This window comes from Pholis gunnellus, assembly GCF_910591455.1.
Source record: "Pholis gunnellus genome assembly, chromosome: 22".
NCBI lineage: Eukaryota > Metazoa > Chordata > Actinopteri > Perciformes > Pholidae > Pholis > Pholis gunnellus.
The window spans coordinates 10,790,745-10,806,785 of NC_136549.1; the positions used below are offsets into that span (position 1 = coordinate 10,790,745).

The 16,041-nt window shown below is 42.5% G+C and overlaps 1 protein-coding gene across 1 annotated transcript in view; it reads right to left on the bottom strand.

The window, feature by feature from the left end:
* The window catches only part of cacna2d4a (calcium channel, voltage-dependent, alpha 2/delta subunit 4a), a gene marked incomplete at its 5' end in the record, with an annotated part of 73,009 nt that overhangs the window by 16,881 nt on the left and 40,087 nt on the right, over nt 1–16,041 (bottom strand). The gene's annotated exons all lie outside the window — the stretch shown is intronic.

Consider the following 16,041-nt stretch of genomic DNA (forward strand, 5'->3'; position numbering starts at 1 on the left):
GTATGCTGATGTGCTGTTGATGACTGAATATTGCAGGAACTCAAACGTGCACTGTTCCTCCTGCATATCTTGAAATGTTTGGCTAATCAGTAGAATTAAAAGTATTTGTCTCACTCCCAGGTGTTCCTAGTGTGATCGGTAAATACACTTTTCACTCTTTCAGTTCTTTAATTAACTGTGCATGGGTCCAGAAGGGACAATACATCTCAGTGAAGTAAACTGGCAGTAATGCTGGGCTGCATACATACATAGTGTGAACAGGACTTGTTCTTTCCGCAATTATACTCCGATTTTCTTGTATTCTGGCTGGTCGCTGTCACTATTTGCTGCCCTGTAGTTACTGAGCAAAAATGTGAACTGACTGATTCAATTAGCTCGATACTGTGTCTCTCAATAGATCGATTTAACAGTATGAACAGTAACACAAGTTTTTGTTCTTCATAAGAACTGGCCTCTGTACGCCTTTTCTTGTTATGTTGGCAAAGGATACAAGTCACTCTTGATAAGGTCTTCCTTTATCCGACTAATATCTCCCGTCCAACATACTTTTTCAAGACTCTGACAAAAATGAAACTCGCTACTTAAACACAGAACCGAGTAACCCTTCAACTCAAACCCCCAAATTACTGTCTGCGCTTCGCAAAAAAAAACAGCAGTGCTACGTTCAAAACCGCCCGGGGCGATCCCAAGACTTTGTGATGGGGAGTGTTCAATAAACTGATGTTGCTGGGCAACAAACACTGCTCCAGCCAGCAAAAGGAGTTATGGCAAATCATTTTCGACTAGTTCAGCGGTTGATTATAATGAGCAGTTTGAAAAGAAATCCTTGACGCACAAACGCACACGCCGACAGACTTCCACACACGCAAAGTCAACCGATGCAGCAGCGCATTCATAAAAACACAAGTGCGTACAAGCAGAGAACAATTCATATTTACAGACATAAATGTGTGGTGACACACAGAGAAATACTTTCAGGAAAGTACACACACACACACACACACACACACACACACACACACACACACACACACACACACACACACAATGGATGCACAAACTCATTTAACTAGTATAACCTTTGACCTTAAACTAAAGTCTTGTTGGTTTTTGTGACAATTTCAAGAGAGAGGGACAAGAACACACACACACACACACACACACACACCTCTGTGCTGAAGCTCACTAACCTCAGAGGAGTCGCCAGAGGCTGCACTGACATCGCGTTACCAAAGCAACAGGCAGAGGCCTGGGATTGGACGAAAGGCTGATGACTCAACCTCCCACCCTCGTCCTCCTCCTGTCTGTCTGTCTCTCTCTGTCTCTCTCTCTCTCTCTCTCTCTCTCTCTCTCACTCTCTCTAGAGGTGTCTCTCACTTTCTCATGCGCAACTTTTTGAACGTCAAGGATGCAGACAGAGGAGCACGCACTGGCAGAGCCACATGATATGTTTATATTGAAAGAATGGAAAAGGTGGCACGTCGGCTTGGACTAACTTTGAATTCTAGCCGACACAAAGGACTCACACAAACACACACTGAATGCGTCCGCAGATTTGTGCTTAATAATTTGACAAGCAAGTAACACGTTCTCTGTGCACCAAGTACCAAACACTAAACCATAAAACAAATTAAGAGAACTTAAGTAATACAGCTGTGTTAATGTTGTTTTTTTGTCATTATGAAAGCCACCGACACAGCTAAAAGGTAGACATAGGATCCTGTCACCCCTGTTTAACTGTCTCAAAGGTGACAGAACAGAAGTGACAGGGTGTTAAATGGGTTGCCTGTTTCTTTAAAATGGAAATAAATGCTGTTGACATTGTGTGTGTGTGTGTGTGTGTGTGTGTGTGTGTGTGTGTGTGTGTGTGTGTGGACCTTCTAAGTCAGCAGAGCCTACCTTAAGATAACCTAGTTACACAGCCTTCTTGAGCGGGCCCGTTGGAGGCACGCTCACTAAATCATTCATAGTGGAGAGACATGTTCCTGTGTGTCTGAGAGAAAGAGTGACTGCAAACTGCCTTGCTCTTTCCCCTGTTCTGAATGTTTACATGGTAGCCTGTGCTCAGAACAGGGCTATTTCGTCACACACCAAAAGGAAATTAACGCAGTGTCCTTTTGAGGGACTAATTTGGTGTGAAATTCAATTACCTACTCAATTTTTTATAATGTGAAAGGGGAACAACATGGTACTGTGTGTGTGTGTGTGTGTGTGTGTGTGTGTGGGATCACCCCTCTTTCCTTAACCTCACTTGTCCACTTTCATAATTGCAGAACTTAAGTACCTGAATTTTAAAGGGATAGTTCGACATTCTGGGGTTCCCGATACCTCTGTTCAGCATCTCCAGCTACGATGTGAGTTGTCATAAAATGTTTCGATTTTTGGAACCGACACGATGGCCCCCAAATGTGAACTTGTTGTGCTGATGTGTGCAGCAGTCCCTCTGCACAGCTGTTGTTCTGCAATAAATAGTTCCGACATGTAGCGTGACACCCACTAAAAGCTAAAATACGTGTTCAGGTTACACAAACAATATGCAAAGTGTTCAGTCTTATTTAACCTGCATTCATTGATTTTTTTGCTGTGTGGGATTTTTTTGCTGAGGGGATTTGAGGGCAGCGAAACAAGCTGTAAACACAACACTGATTTTATCAACTCATAAAGATGATATTTTGAAAAATGTATAGGTTTGTATATACATATGTATATATTCACCTACCCCTTCCCATGACTTCCCTCTCTCTAGTCTTCTGTTTTTGTCTCTCTAATAAGACAGATGGTGCTCGCTCACCTCTCCCCTACTTATCTCCCAACTATCCCTCTCTCTCTTTTTCACTGGATTCCTCTTTTGCTCTCTTGTTGCGTGTCTCTCTCCCTCTCTTTTACATTTGACTCCCCGAACCTCCCTGCTATCTTGTCCTCTCTTTTGTCACACCTTCTCTTCCCTCTGGTCTTCCCTCCCCCACTCCCGTCTCCCCCCACGCCACTCTGTCTCTCCCTCTTCCTCTCCTCTAGGAAATCCCTCTCTACCATCTGTCTAGCTGTGATGAATTCAGAGCCTTTCAGAACAAATCAACTTGGCCAAATTAATGAGACTCTCAGAGGGGATAAACTTTGTGTAAGAGTGTGTGCGTGTGTGTGTATGTGTGTGAGTGAGTGAGTGAGTGTGTGCACCTAAAATACTTCATAATCTGTTGGCTGTACCACTTAATTTATCCTGCAGTGACAGATAGCGTGTTACAGGGATATACAACAGACAAGGCTGGCTGCACACATTGAGTTTCCTAAACTATTACAGACCCCAGATGGGCCTGCTTTTGGTCGTGCTGTTTTTCTTGTTTTAATGAGGGTGAAACACCATGTTCACTTTCAGCCACATTTTCCCAAAAAACTAGGATGTAAGGCATCTGCCAACCAATGTTTCTTGGTATCAAATAATGATTTTGATGACCAATTTAATGACATTTATGTATCAAGCTAAGCTCAGCCTACACGGGGCCACCTAATGGCTAGAAGATATCACTTTGCTTTAACTGTTCGCTGATTGACAGATATGAAGCAGCACTCAGGTAATATGGTGTTTCAATACATACTAATTCCATTAATAAAAGGGTCTTAATCAGTCATTCTGAATTGTTCAGTTGCTTTGAGGAAATAATTCAACAATACAACTGAACAGTTAGTATTAATAATATACTTCTGAAGTATTAATCATTACAGGATAATATATCGGTTGTTATGCAAACAGTGTGATTACAGCAATACAATAAATAAAATATACAGCTCAAAAGTAAGGCTTTAATAAATAAGGTGAAACACGAAAGGCAGTTTGATTACATAGAAACAGCAGGAAAAAAATGGATTGTTAAAAATAAAGCGATACATGACGAGTGCAACAAGAGGTCGACGCCAATGATGCACGTTTTCCTAGAAAGCGTCACCTTTCCAAGAAGAACAAGAGTCTCTTTCATTGGATGTTTAAATCAATCCATTGAATTCACTCGTAAAGTACATTGCATGCTACTCTACTGTAAATCCAACCACTGTTTAAGTGGCAATGAAATACATTTAATGCAACACTGTGTTTTAACAAAACCCTTTGAAAGTGCTTTAAATCCAAGGAGGAAAACCAGAATACCACAAATGAACAACAAGGCTAAATTATTGGGAATACAAATGGCTGTTCGAATAAAAGCCTGTCTGAAAAAAAAAGGTGTTTCAAAGCATGAATTAGAACATGATTGATCTCTAATGCAGCAACCCTCATTGACCACATTGACCAAAGGGCCATAAAACTGTCTGGTCAATATGAGGCTAATTCATGGTTGATAGAAAACACTGATATATGGGAACAAAGACACCGACTCCTGTGATGGCACCATGGACATACACAATCTCTCTCTGTGTGTGTGTGTGTGTGTGTGTCGGTGTGTTTGTGTGTGTTAAGATGGATGGTGCCTTGAAGTCACTTGCTCCACGCAGGAACTAGTGGTTGTAGCACTAAACGTGCCTGGCCAGACCCGGTGTTAATACGAGGACTAGAGCCAATTCATCTTCACTGACATTCACCCAATAGCACACTAAATTACAGAGTGAGGGTGGGGGCGTTAAAAGAGAGAGAGACCGTAGAAGGGAGAGAGAGAGAGAGAGAGAGAGAGAGAGAGGGATGAGGACTGTTGCAAAAAGGGGAGAGACGATACGCATCCATTCAGTTCACACAGCAACTTATAATGAGTGCAACAGAGTTTACATTTATATATCATCAATATTAGAGGCAACGAACAAGGAGCGCAGAGATTTAATCATGCCTGCTGGATAATAAATTAACCAATATTCTTGTAGCTGCATGGGGAATGAATAGATCTGATAGAGAAATGCTGCGGGGTGAGACTACAATAGCCCGGCAGAAAGGTTCAAAGACACACTTTCTTGCTACAAAACCACTGCCAGTAATCTTTTTTCACAACACGTATTTCCTGCATCATTGATGGAACAGAACCGGCCATAAAAGTCGCCTTGGCAGGAGGTGCTGGCATTAACAATGGATCCTCACGCCAGAAGGCTCTTGTGCCAGACAGTAAATAGCCTAAAAAGTGGACACATCTCTTGGAGGGCCAAATAAATCAAGCTGACCTCGCGTTCTTATCTCGTGTTAAAAACCTCTTCCCTCTCAATCAGCGAACAAAGTCTCGAAGGAGCTGCCTGCAGGAGCTCGGGGCCAGTCACAGTCTTTACATTGTTCTTTCATGATTCCAACTAACTTTCATAAACTAAAGCCGATGAGTACATTATTTCTAGCATTTTGTGCGGTATACTTGAGCATGAGTGTCCTTTTCATCCGTTACGGATTGATTTCAGGTTACATCACAGACAGCTGTCATTTCATCTGTCGCACACACCGAAAGGTCAACGAAAATCAAAGTCAAAGTTGAATCGGATCGAATTTTGAGTGCAGCTAAGGGGACATCAAATCTCATGTGCTGCCAATCTCCAGTCTCTCCATAGGGGGACAGTGGCTCAATCAGATGCAAATAAATTATAAGGATAAGAGAGTGTGTTCTGTAATAAATAAGCAAGTCGGGGATTTGATACGAAACGTTATAAAATGGCTTAAAAGTTTTAAGTCTTTTGAGATATAGTAACTGTTTTAAAAGAGAGGCCAAATTGACAGCGTAAGATAAGAAAATGTACACAAACCATAAAATCATAAATCCTTTGGGGTCGCTACATTACCAACAACAAATGTGCTGCAGGGGCAACGTATCTTACCCTGAACTAAGCATCGCTCTGGTTCCTTTCGACAAAAAGCCAATGGGAGTTCAGATTACTGCAGAAGCCCTGTGGCAAAGAAATGTTTATGATACTCACACATTTTGTTCAGAAAGATCATCTTCACAAAGGAACACCACTTTTATGATTTTTGAAGAGTGAATGCAACCGGCAGAAGAAAAATGCTAACGTTAGGCTATAAACAAATATAAACAACAGAACATGAGGTAAAACGTCACATGAATAGATTTGGGCTATTTTTAACAGTGTAGGCCCTTTGGCATCTTTTCTATATTTGATCCAAAGTGTCCGCCGTTGCAAAGTGTCCTTGAGCCTGGCACTAAATTCTGAGCAGCTGAAAGGTTGCGTCACTGTAGCTCACCTTTGTCACTGACCCCTGCACTCTGGAGAGGAGGGGGCAGGACTAATTAGAGGACTAATTACCCCTTTGGGATAAAACAAACACACACACACACACACACACAGCCAACACCTTGCTGTTATAAAAGCAGATGTTCTGTCTGATACAAAACGTCCTTCAACACTAACAGACAAAAATATCAAACTTTTATGTGGAATGCCATGTATTGCAGCTTCACCTCTATTCCAGTCATTCTAGCCAATCATCTTTCATAACTAGCACTGAAGAGTGTGTCCTATATAGCCAGCAGCACTGGCAGCAGCTACCGGCAGCTAAAACATATTTCTGTTTGCCAGGAAGTACATTCAAGACAAATGAAGCCAGCACAAGCGCCCACGTTTGGACAGGAAACCAGAGGACTCATGTTCAGGTTGTATTTGTGTGTGTGTGTGTGTGTGTGTGTGTGTGTGTGTGTGTGTGTGTGTTGGGCAGCTGACCAGTCTAGTGTTTTAATTGGCCTGTGCAAAGCCATGGAGCTGGTGACAGACAGTGATGTGTGCAAACTCAGGAGGGTGTACAGGTAGGTGCTGCTGACAATAGAGAGGCTGAAATACATATTGTGATGTATTGTCACAGCTATCTTGGTACATATCTTTTTATACATGAATGCATAACATTATACTTCTACAAATATATTTATTTGTCCTGATTAATTACAATATGACCAGTTAGAGATTCTGTTTTTGTGCAAAACTCAGCTAGTTGATATTTAAAAAATCTAATGTATGAGTACATTTTAATTGGTAAATGACACATAATGTAAAAAAAAAAAGTTCATATGGTGTCTTTGTCAACAAATATATATTTTTTTTACATATTCAGCAGGAATGGAGCAGCATTAGCTTTCATTTGTGTTGTGTTACTGGCCATCTGATGAGTGTAAGTCCAATATTCACTGTCTTTAAAGCTCAGTTTTGGTCTCCACCATTTACTAAGGGAAGGATATAAATATATATAGTAGAGCTAAATACCTGGTCCTGGACAGGTGCTGAAAACAGCTGGGAGAATGCAATGCCACATGATACGGTCGGCTATAGAGAGAAGACGTATCACTCTGTCGTATGATATGATCTGCTGCTGGTCATTTCAACCTGTAAAAGTGACTTTCAGCGCCGTCCAAAAATGAGAAGCTGCAACCTCAATGATTTGAAGATTGCTCTTTGCTAATAATAAGAAAGAAAGAGGAGAGATAACAGATCAGAGAGTACATTTGTTAGCGTCGGAGATTCCATGTATTTTGCCAACCTGGGTGTCAGACCTCAGAGTCACTCGCACCGATTCGCCCAGATCTTTTAACATTCACACACCCGCTCATGCAGCGAAATGCTGCACCGTTGAGCCAAATGATTCACATGCTCATTAACAGCACAATGTGTGTGAGTGTTTGTGTGTGTCAACTATGACTCAGTCCATGTAAGGAAGCAGCCAAGTAATTATATGCTGTGTGCAAACAAACACACAGTCCCCCCTACCAGCTCATATCCCCACTGCACACCCCTTTACTCCCCCACCCTCCCTCTGTCTGTCGGAAATTATCACTGGTGTCTTCCAAAGAAAACATTTGGTGCTTTCGCACAATGACTTCCACAAATGAACACAAACACCATTAACTTGGAGGACATTGCGCTGGCTTACGTTTATTTCTTGAGGATTTATCCTGAACCTAATTCCAACATTTACCCTTAAAATCTATTGTTTTACCTGCTGAGGACCGGTTTCTTGTCCCTAGACAGACTCTAAAGCACACGTGCACATACAGCCATATGCACAAACATACTCCACACACACAGAGCCAGCCGCTATACGAGAGCTGCCACAGGGAATAGAATGAAAATTAAAGTCGAGAGAGGGAGACGTGAGGAGAAATTAAAGAAAAAAATCGAGGGAGGAGAAAAGCCCATGTGGCAGAGGGAGATTCTCATCTTCACTGAAATCAGCTGATCCCTCCCTCCCTCTATTGCTACAGCTTTCTTTCTTGCATTTCTTTTTCTGTCTCTCCCCTTTCCATCTCCTCCATCCTTCCTTATCCTCTTCCTCCCTCCTACCTTTGTCCCTTTTCAACCAACCTTTTCTCCATTTCTCTCTCCCCCCCTCTCTCTTTACTTTCTCCTTGCCCTCCCCTCCCTCCAACTCCTACTCCCTCTTTTTTTCCTCTCTATCCCTGGCTTTCACTCTTTTGTATTATCACTCTGTATTCCACCTCCCTCATCCTCTCTCTGTCACAGTGGGAGAGCTGCAGGCAGACAGAGGCAGCATACACTAATGTTACTATATTTGACAAGACACACACACACACACATATATATTCTCCTGCCACATGCACGACTGCACACACATAGGGAAAAGAAGAGGGTGAGGTGGGGGCACAAATACACATGCACACAGAAAGACAGCCCTCAAGTGTAAATGCGTGGAAGAACACAAACACACACACACACACACACTCTGACGCGTGCCGAGTGCAGGAATCACAAACATAGCGACACACAGAGGGGCAAGCGCATGACGCCAGCAACCTAACGCCGTTCTCTCTCTCTCTCTCTCTCTCTCTCACACACACACTCGTCTCTCTTTTTCACACACACTCACGTCTCTCAGACGCACACGGCAGCGCTCCAGCCAGCGAACAGCACGGCGCTGGACATATCGTTCGTATAGGGAATAGATCCGAAGAAAAGGATTAACCATCTCCATCCCTCTCCCTCTACAGACCCCATCCTCTCTTCTCTCCTCTTGTGTCTCTAAGCCTCTCTTCACCTCATTTTTCCCCCCTACACAATCCCTCCTTTTTCACAATTTATTGCTGGGTTGAATGGAAGCTGGGGGGATTGTCTCCGTACAGAAAGGAGGATTATTCTCGCATTATTCACTTGACCAGGATCTTGAATGTATGGATTTATTTAATTGAAGGAAGGGGCAACAGTTTTTCTTTTTGAGATTTTTTTTATCTTTTCTTTTTAATTTATTTTTGGGATATTTTTTTGCGAGGATGGCTGATGGCAGAAAGCTATAAGGCTGGTGCTGTCTGAGATATTTGGTCAAAAGGTAAGTCTGCTTGTGGTGTCAGTTCTCTTCTCCTAACTCATACACACACACACGCACAGACTTCATTTCAACTGCTCCTCATCTTTTTCGCGACTGGAATTAAAGATGCACTATGTCACACAAAGTACTGCAGACGAGGACAGACTTGCCTTTTTTTTTCTGCAAACAAATGGACAATTTTGACGGGGCCAAAGGTGCCTGCTGTGAGGAGGTGGATGCTGAAAATGTCAGCCCTTAACCTGGATACACACAACATGCACATTCACTGGAATGTTTGGGCTGTGGTTTTGGGGCAAAGCTTGCAGAGGTAGGAAATATGGAGAATGTGAGAATATGGGAGTGTTTTTTTTTTTAGCTATTTCTTATTTACAGCTAAACATGAAAGAAGTACATATAAAGAGAGGCAGCAGTAAACCACTCAAGTGACACAACACACACGGGTAAAATAAACTAAATGATACGCTGTAAAGATACGTATGACTCTAATATTTGAAATGAACAACATACCCTGCAGGTCATAAATAGTAAATGGTTTGTTCTAAACATGCAGTATGAGTAAGTATACAGCAGATATAACCTTATATTTTGTTCTCCTGCCACGAGCCACTTAATTGTAAGACAAACCTAATTGTTGTGGTCTTCGTCTGCTCATAACAAACCACTTGATACATCATCTGTTGAGATGTAGCTTAGCTGAGGTTAAAATACTGCAAAATACTGGGATATTTTTGTTTTGCAAGGGCTAATACCGTATACCAGATGTACCACCCTTGGATGGTTTAAAATTGCATGAGGTACTCAAACATGGTGGCCCATGTATTCCAGTGTAATCCTATGAAAGCCCATGTAAAGAAGTTTGGGTGGCTTCCTGCTTCTATCCCAAAGCATGTTCATTGAAGTCTTATTCTAGCTCTGTTTAGCTGACCGAACATTAAACAAATATCCTTACACAGCCATTCTTTCCATGTATCTGGCCTGGAAGTTTATATATTAGGAATTACAAACGGTTCAATCAGGAGATGTTTACAGACATTTATTATGTAGTGGTCATGAGAGTGTCTCTTGAGCCCAAGACGTCATGTGACCTGCAGGTCAGACTTTGGCCACCAAACCAAAATTGCTGATCAAAGTGCGACTGCATCTCTCGGGGGCTATGTCAGTGTGGATCTGTGTATATAGACTAGAAATCTTATGTTACACTTTTCCGACAGCAAAATAAATATCCTATCATTTGCCCCTTTTTGTCTAATGGGCTTGACATAGACAACTTTACAGACACACGTATTTAACTCAAAGAAAGCTACCATTAGTTGTATGAATCTAAAGGGAATCAACAGAGCAGTAATTGCTTTATTTGGCTGCCTTAAGGCTAGTCGTGCTTCTCGTTTCTCTGACCTTCTCAGAAAATTATCTCAATTGAGCTGAAGCCCTCGATAGTTTCTATTACATGGTGTCCTGTTGATCCCGTGTAGCGTGCCACTGTTTTTATTTTGTTACCTGCTGTAAAACACTTTGTAGGCTCTAACCTTGTTTTAAAATGGTGTGAGTGATTAACGTTCAAGAGCTGCAGTGTGATTATATGATAATGCAGTGGGTGTGAGGCACTCCACCCTGATATCCTCTCTTGTGCCTCTCTACATTAGCTACCAATTAATGGGAATTGTCTGAATGTCCTCTAAGTAATGAAGGCGCAACATACACCTGGAGAAAACAATGAGCACTGACTAACTCCACGGTTAGTGCTGTAATTTAAAAATAAAAAAAACACCTCAGACTAGTCTGACAACTCCTCCAATCATACAGACATGTGGCAACAGTCTGGGTGATATTATTGATGTGCTTGAATAAATAACAAATCACATACACATCCCAAGTACTGTGTTTTTGTTGAGTTGAAGTGAAAAAAAAGTATTTTGCTGCAGTGCACTGTAAATTAAGAGTGTGGTACTAGACTAAAAAGCTGAAGTTAATCTATAATATTAATAATAAACAATACAAATAACTATTTCAAATAAGCATGATAACATTGTTCACAATTAGAATGCCTGCATGTACGTGTATGCTTGAACAAAATGTGTGTTTGTGGACACATGCGGACTTTTACAACGTGTGTGTGCCGATGTACAGTGTGTCTGCATACCCACATGCATGTGTAATTATACATCTGTACATATTTTTGCCCCATGTGCCTGTCAACACTCGTGTGGTCAAGCTATCGGCATGTGCTTAGGTGTGTGTGTGTGTGTGTGTGTGTGTGTGTGTTATGTTGTGTGTTGTGTTGCCCCAATCTCTCCACTCTCCTGTGTAAGTAAGCCATTAAAAATGGATTTTGACGAGCTTGGCTGCCTCTCTCTGCCTTTGTTAGCACCCTGCGCTGTTACACAGACACACACACACACACACACACACACACACACACACACACACACACACACACACACACACACACACATGCAAACACAGACAGGTAAATGCACATTACCCTTTCAGGTATTATGACTTGTTTATGTCTTTTTCCTCTCTGTTGTCAGCTTGATCGACTAAAAATACGTTCCCATACAACAAAACTGTATTGTCAATTACATTTCGTGGGAAACTCATTTTCTCGCAGATTACATTTGTTTTTGAGATAATACGTTTCTAATCAAAGTCCACAAAAGTCTGAGTAGGACGAGGTCAGAGTGGATGGGCGGTTAAATAAAACAAACCAAGGACTTTCATCCAGGATACCGCAGTTCATGTTAAACCAGGCGTGAATCAAACACCAGCCAACTGTCAAATGCTAATGTGTGTGAGTACACGTGTGTCTGTGTGGGTGTGTGTGTGTGTGTGTGTGTGTGTGTGTGTGTGTGTGTGTGTGTGTGTGTCTGTGTGTGTGTGTGTGTAAAGATGCAGGATAGGGTAGAGCTGAAGTTGAATGGTTGGGCTGTGGGTTTACAGCTGTGATGTCACTCATTGAGGGGCCACAAACGCACATTCAAACACTCATACCGTCGCGCGCACACACACACACACGCATGCACGCACGCATACGCACACACGCACGCACACACACGCACACACCTGCCTTCACACATGGATAGACGTCCTCTTGAGTGCATGCAGGTGGATTTCAATTAGATGGCAAATTGGACAGAATTCCGGCGATATTGATTAAAAACTATTAGTCGAGCCGAGTGGGGCATGTCACAAGAATGATGAAATACTCTGAAACATGCGGGCTCAAGTGGGCAAATCGGGCAAAGATGTGCACACAGTAGCACAAACAGGATTTAAGCTTCTCTGTCAAGGTGATTCAAGTAGATGCCTGTTGTGGCACCAACACAACTTTCACATCACGTCACGGGTGGATGAGACGTGATGTGAAAGTTTAACAGGAGGAGTTAGCTACGGTAGATTAGTGAGAATTACAGCTAACATATTCCTTAAGTCATCCTGTTTACATTATTGTATTAGCATCTTTTATAGACAGTGGGGATGCTTGCTGGAAATGGATTTGCTAGATCACAAAGAAATGTATTTGTCAAGCGTGAATCAAAATAAGAACGTCGTTGAGCCTTTCTTCATCTCGCCCGCTCACTATCGACAGCCTCTTCCTGCATCGTAAACACGGAGGACTAAACACAAGCAGCCCAAGTTGACCAATCCCAGTTGGTGGTCTCTACTTGTTATCTCAGCCCCAAGGTGTGCGGTTAAATTTCTGGAGGAAATGCATGCCGGAGGCTCTGCACATCAAGAAGCCTTTGCAACACCCCATGGAGTATAAATCCGGCTTACGTGCGGACAGGAAACAGTTAGTGGAATAAACAGGGAAAAAATAGGACGGAAAGAAGAGAGAGAAGAGGAGCAGAGGAGAGGAGAAGGTGTTATTTGACTCCCCAACATGCAGGCCGCTTTGGCGACCAAGTATTTACACGTGTGTGTGTGTGTGTGTGTGTGTGTGTGTGTGTGTGCGTGTGTGAATGTTTGCGTGAGTGGATTTTGGCTGCCCCCTCATCCAGGTCAAATTGGTATAAAAAGCTTTCTGAGAATAGCCTGACAGACAGGCTTACCACCACAACACCAGTTTAACATGATGGGAACTGATGGGCGAACAGTAACATGTGGCTGCAGAGGTGACCTTCTGCAACACCTACAATACATCATTTATAGGAGAGTTGCAGCATGATTGCGCACAGTGGAGTTACCAAAATGGTCGAAAAAAAGAGAAGCAATAAACAATACGACGCGAATGAGCTATTCACCATTTTGTATCGACGCAGACATTTGATACGACTGATTGATTTGACTTTCTGCTCGAAAAAGTAACTCACTGCTTCCCAGCCAAATTGTTTTCCTCCCCAAAATAAATCCAAAATAAACAAACACAAAACCGTGAATCATTTGAAAAATGGCCAACATGCAAAACAAGGCAACACTTGCAGCTTACAGTCCCAACGCTGGAACAGGGATTAAAGATTGATTTTCACACAGCTTCAAATGGCAGCAGAAATGTTTTATTCAATGAACAACTACGACAAAGGAAAGAATAGCATCCATCTCAAAGTGTGACGAACGCTTTGTTTGATGTCGCACAGTGTACGAGTAAAATGTATGGAAATTAGCAGGAAGTGTAATCACGCTGTAGAGTGAGACTATATGTTCGAAACAAAAAGACAGCGCTTCTATTTTAGTTTTGAAATAAATTCACATCTTCCTTGGAAAACGCGTAAGAAATTCAAAGCAGAGAGAGGAATCTTCCCAAATTACTTGAGTTCCTTTCATTTCTCATCTGCGCTTCAGAATCCTTCAAATGACGCTCACGTGCTCATTTAAAGAAGAACAACACAAATGTCCCAGTAGAGCCTGGCTAATGTGACTTTAATCACATGCAGGAAATCCATCTGCAGAATCTCCTCGGCACAAGCCTCTGCTCCTTTGTCAGGGAGAGGAACGAGCCAGAGAGGGAGGGGTGGAAAAGGGAGAGAGAGAGAGAAGGGAAGGAGGGAAGGGGATGGTGAATATTGAAAGATGAAGGTCATAAAGAAAGTGAAAAGATTGAAAGGCGTAGAAAAGAGATGACGGGGAGGAGAAGAGGAAGTGAGGAAGCATGGGCTGCGGAGGGAATATAAAGACAGAGGGGAGAGAGCTGAGAGACTAGACGAGTGCTTTATGTTTTGTTCAGCGTCTCGCAGGTACTAATAGCAATAATGATAACACAATCATCACCACTGGGGAGCAAACACACCGTCCCTAAGAAAACACTCGAGAGGTTCTGGAGCAGAATTGTAACGTCCTCCCTGTTTACCAAAGGCACTTATTTCTACCTCCACCGACACTTCTGGCACTTCCTGCCTCGGCTATATATTTTCTTTTTATCCTTTGATCACTGTCCCTTTTCAACACCTCCTCTCCTCTCCGTGACCATCTCTCTTATTTCACCTCGTCCCCTCTCCTACTACTCATATATAACCAGTTGTAAATAACTCGTTGACGCTCTGAGCAGATTGATGGGTGTTACTTTTGGAAGTGACTGCAGTTGCTGTCTGTTCGCCGGCTTGGCTATTTGCAGTGAAAGTATAATTTACTGTATACAGTATCTACCTGACTGTCTATCTTCATTATGTTTTCCATTTTTTCCCCCCCACACACACACTTTATCCTCCCACAACTCTAGATCATTTTTGCTTAACATGCCAGCTAAGGCGGTACAGGTGCCAATTTACATAATCACTGCACACACACGTCCACAAATGAGCGCTAGCACACGCACAAATGCACATTCACCAACTTTATGGCAAAACGAGCCGTGTCGAGAAAAAAAAGCCTGCTCGCGTTTCAGAGTTTTCCCCACAAACGGCTAACCGCTGAACAACAGCCTAATCAGATTAGTGCGATATTTCACACTCCGCTGATTGGGTTTTGATGATACTTTGGGTAAAAAGACGCATCTCACAGCGGCACTCCGGCATTTTCAAAATTACACTGATTGGCCCAGGGGGCGCGAGTCAACAGCGAGCATCAGTCATGTGGCACCGAGGTTCCAACATGCGTTCTCCCATGGCAATTTCCCCTGTAATGACTCAACAGTGACAAGAAGACTCATCTTTTTCAAAGCACGTGGGATATGTTTCATTACACTGCTGTAATTGGACCGGGTCTCTTTTTCTTTTTCAACTTATTTGTTATCAAAAGAATAGTCCATCTATCAAACTGATACAGAAAATTCACATTTCCTTTGTTGGAAAAGTTTGATGAATAACCTCCGAGATTTCACAGCTGATATCATTTATGGAATCGTTTGGACACCATCGTCCTCAAAATATTAGAATTTCAGGATCTAGATGTACTCTCAAGGTGACATGTCCCTTGCTGTTTACTCGGGATTCAGATTAGTTGCTGTGTTATCTTTGTTTGTTCAGCAAGGAGTTCAAAGAGAGTCAGTAGCACTCTACCGTCTCCTGCCTTGCCCAATGGTACTTTTGGCAGAATCATACTCAAAAAACAGATGCAATGGCGCTTTGCGTTATAGCCTTCCTATTCATTCTTTCTCTTCCTTTTCACTATTGTTCCGTCCATATGTCTCTGTGTTTCCAAGTTAATGACGTCATCCTTCTCTCTTTACCTACCTTTTATCTCCCTCCTCCTCTTCCTCCCCTCTCACTCCCTGTGTCATTTCTCTCTTTGTCCCTTCTTTGTGTGTCAGTCTCTGTGCCAGACAGTAGCAGTAGGGGGTCTGTCTGAGGGGAAAGGCAAACCGAGTGTGTGAACTGCCAAAGACACACACATCTAGTATTTACGCCTATGAAATGCCGGGGGTCTGTTTG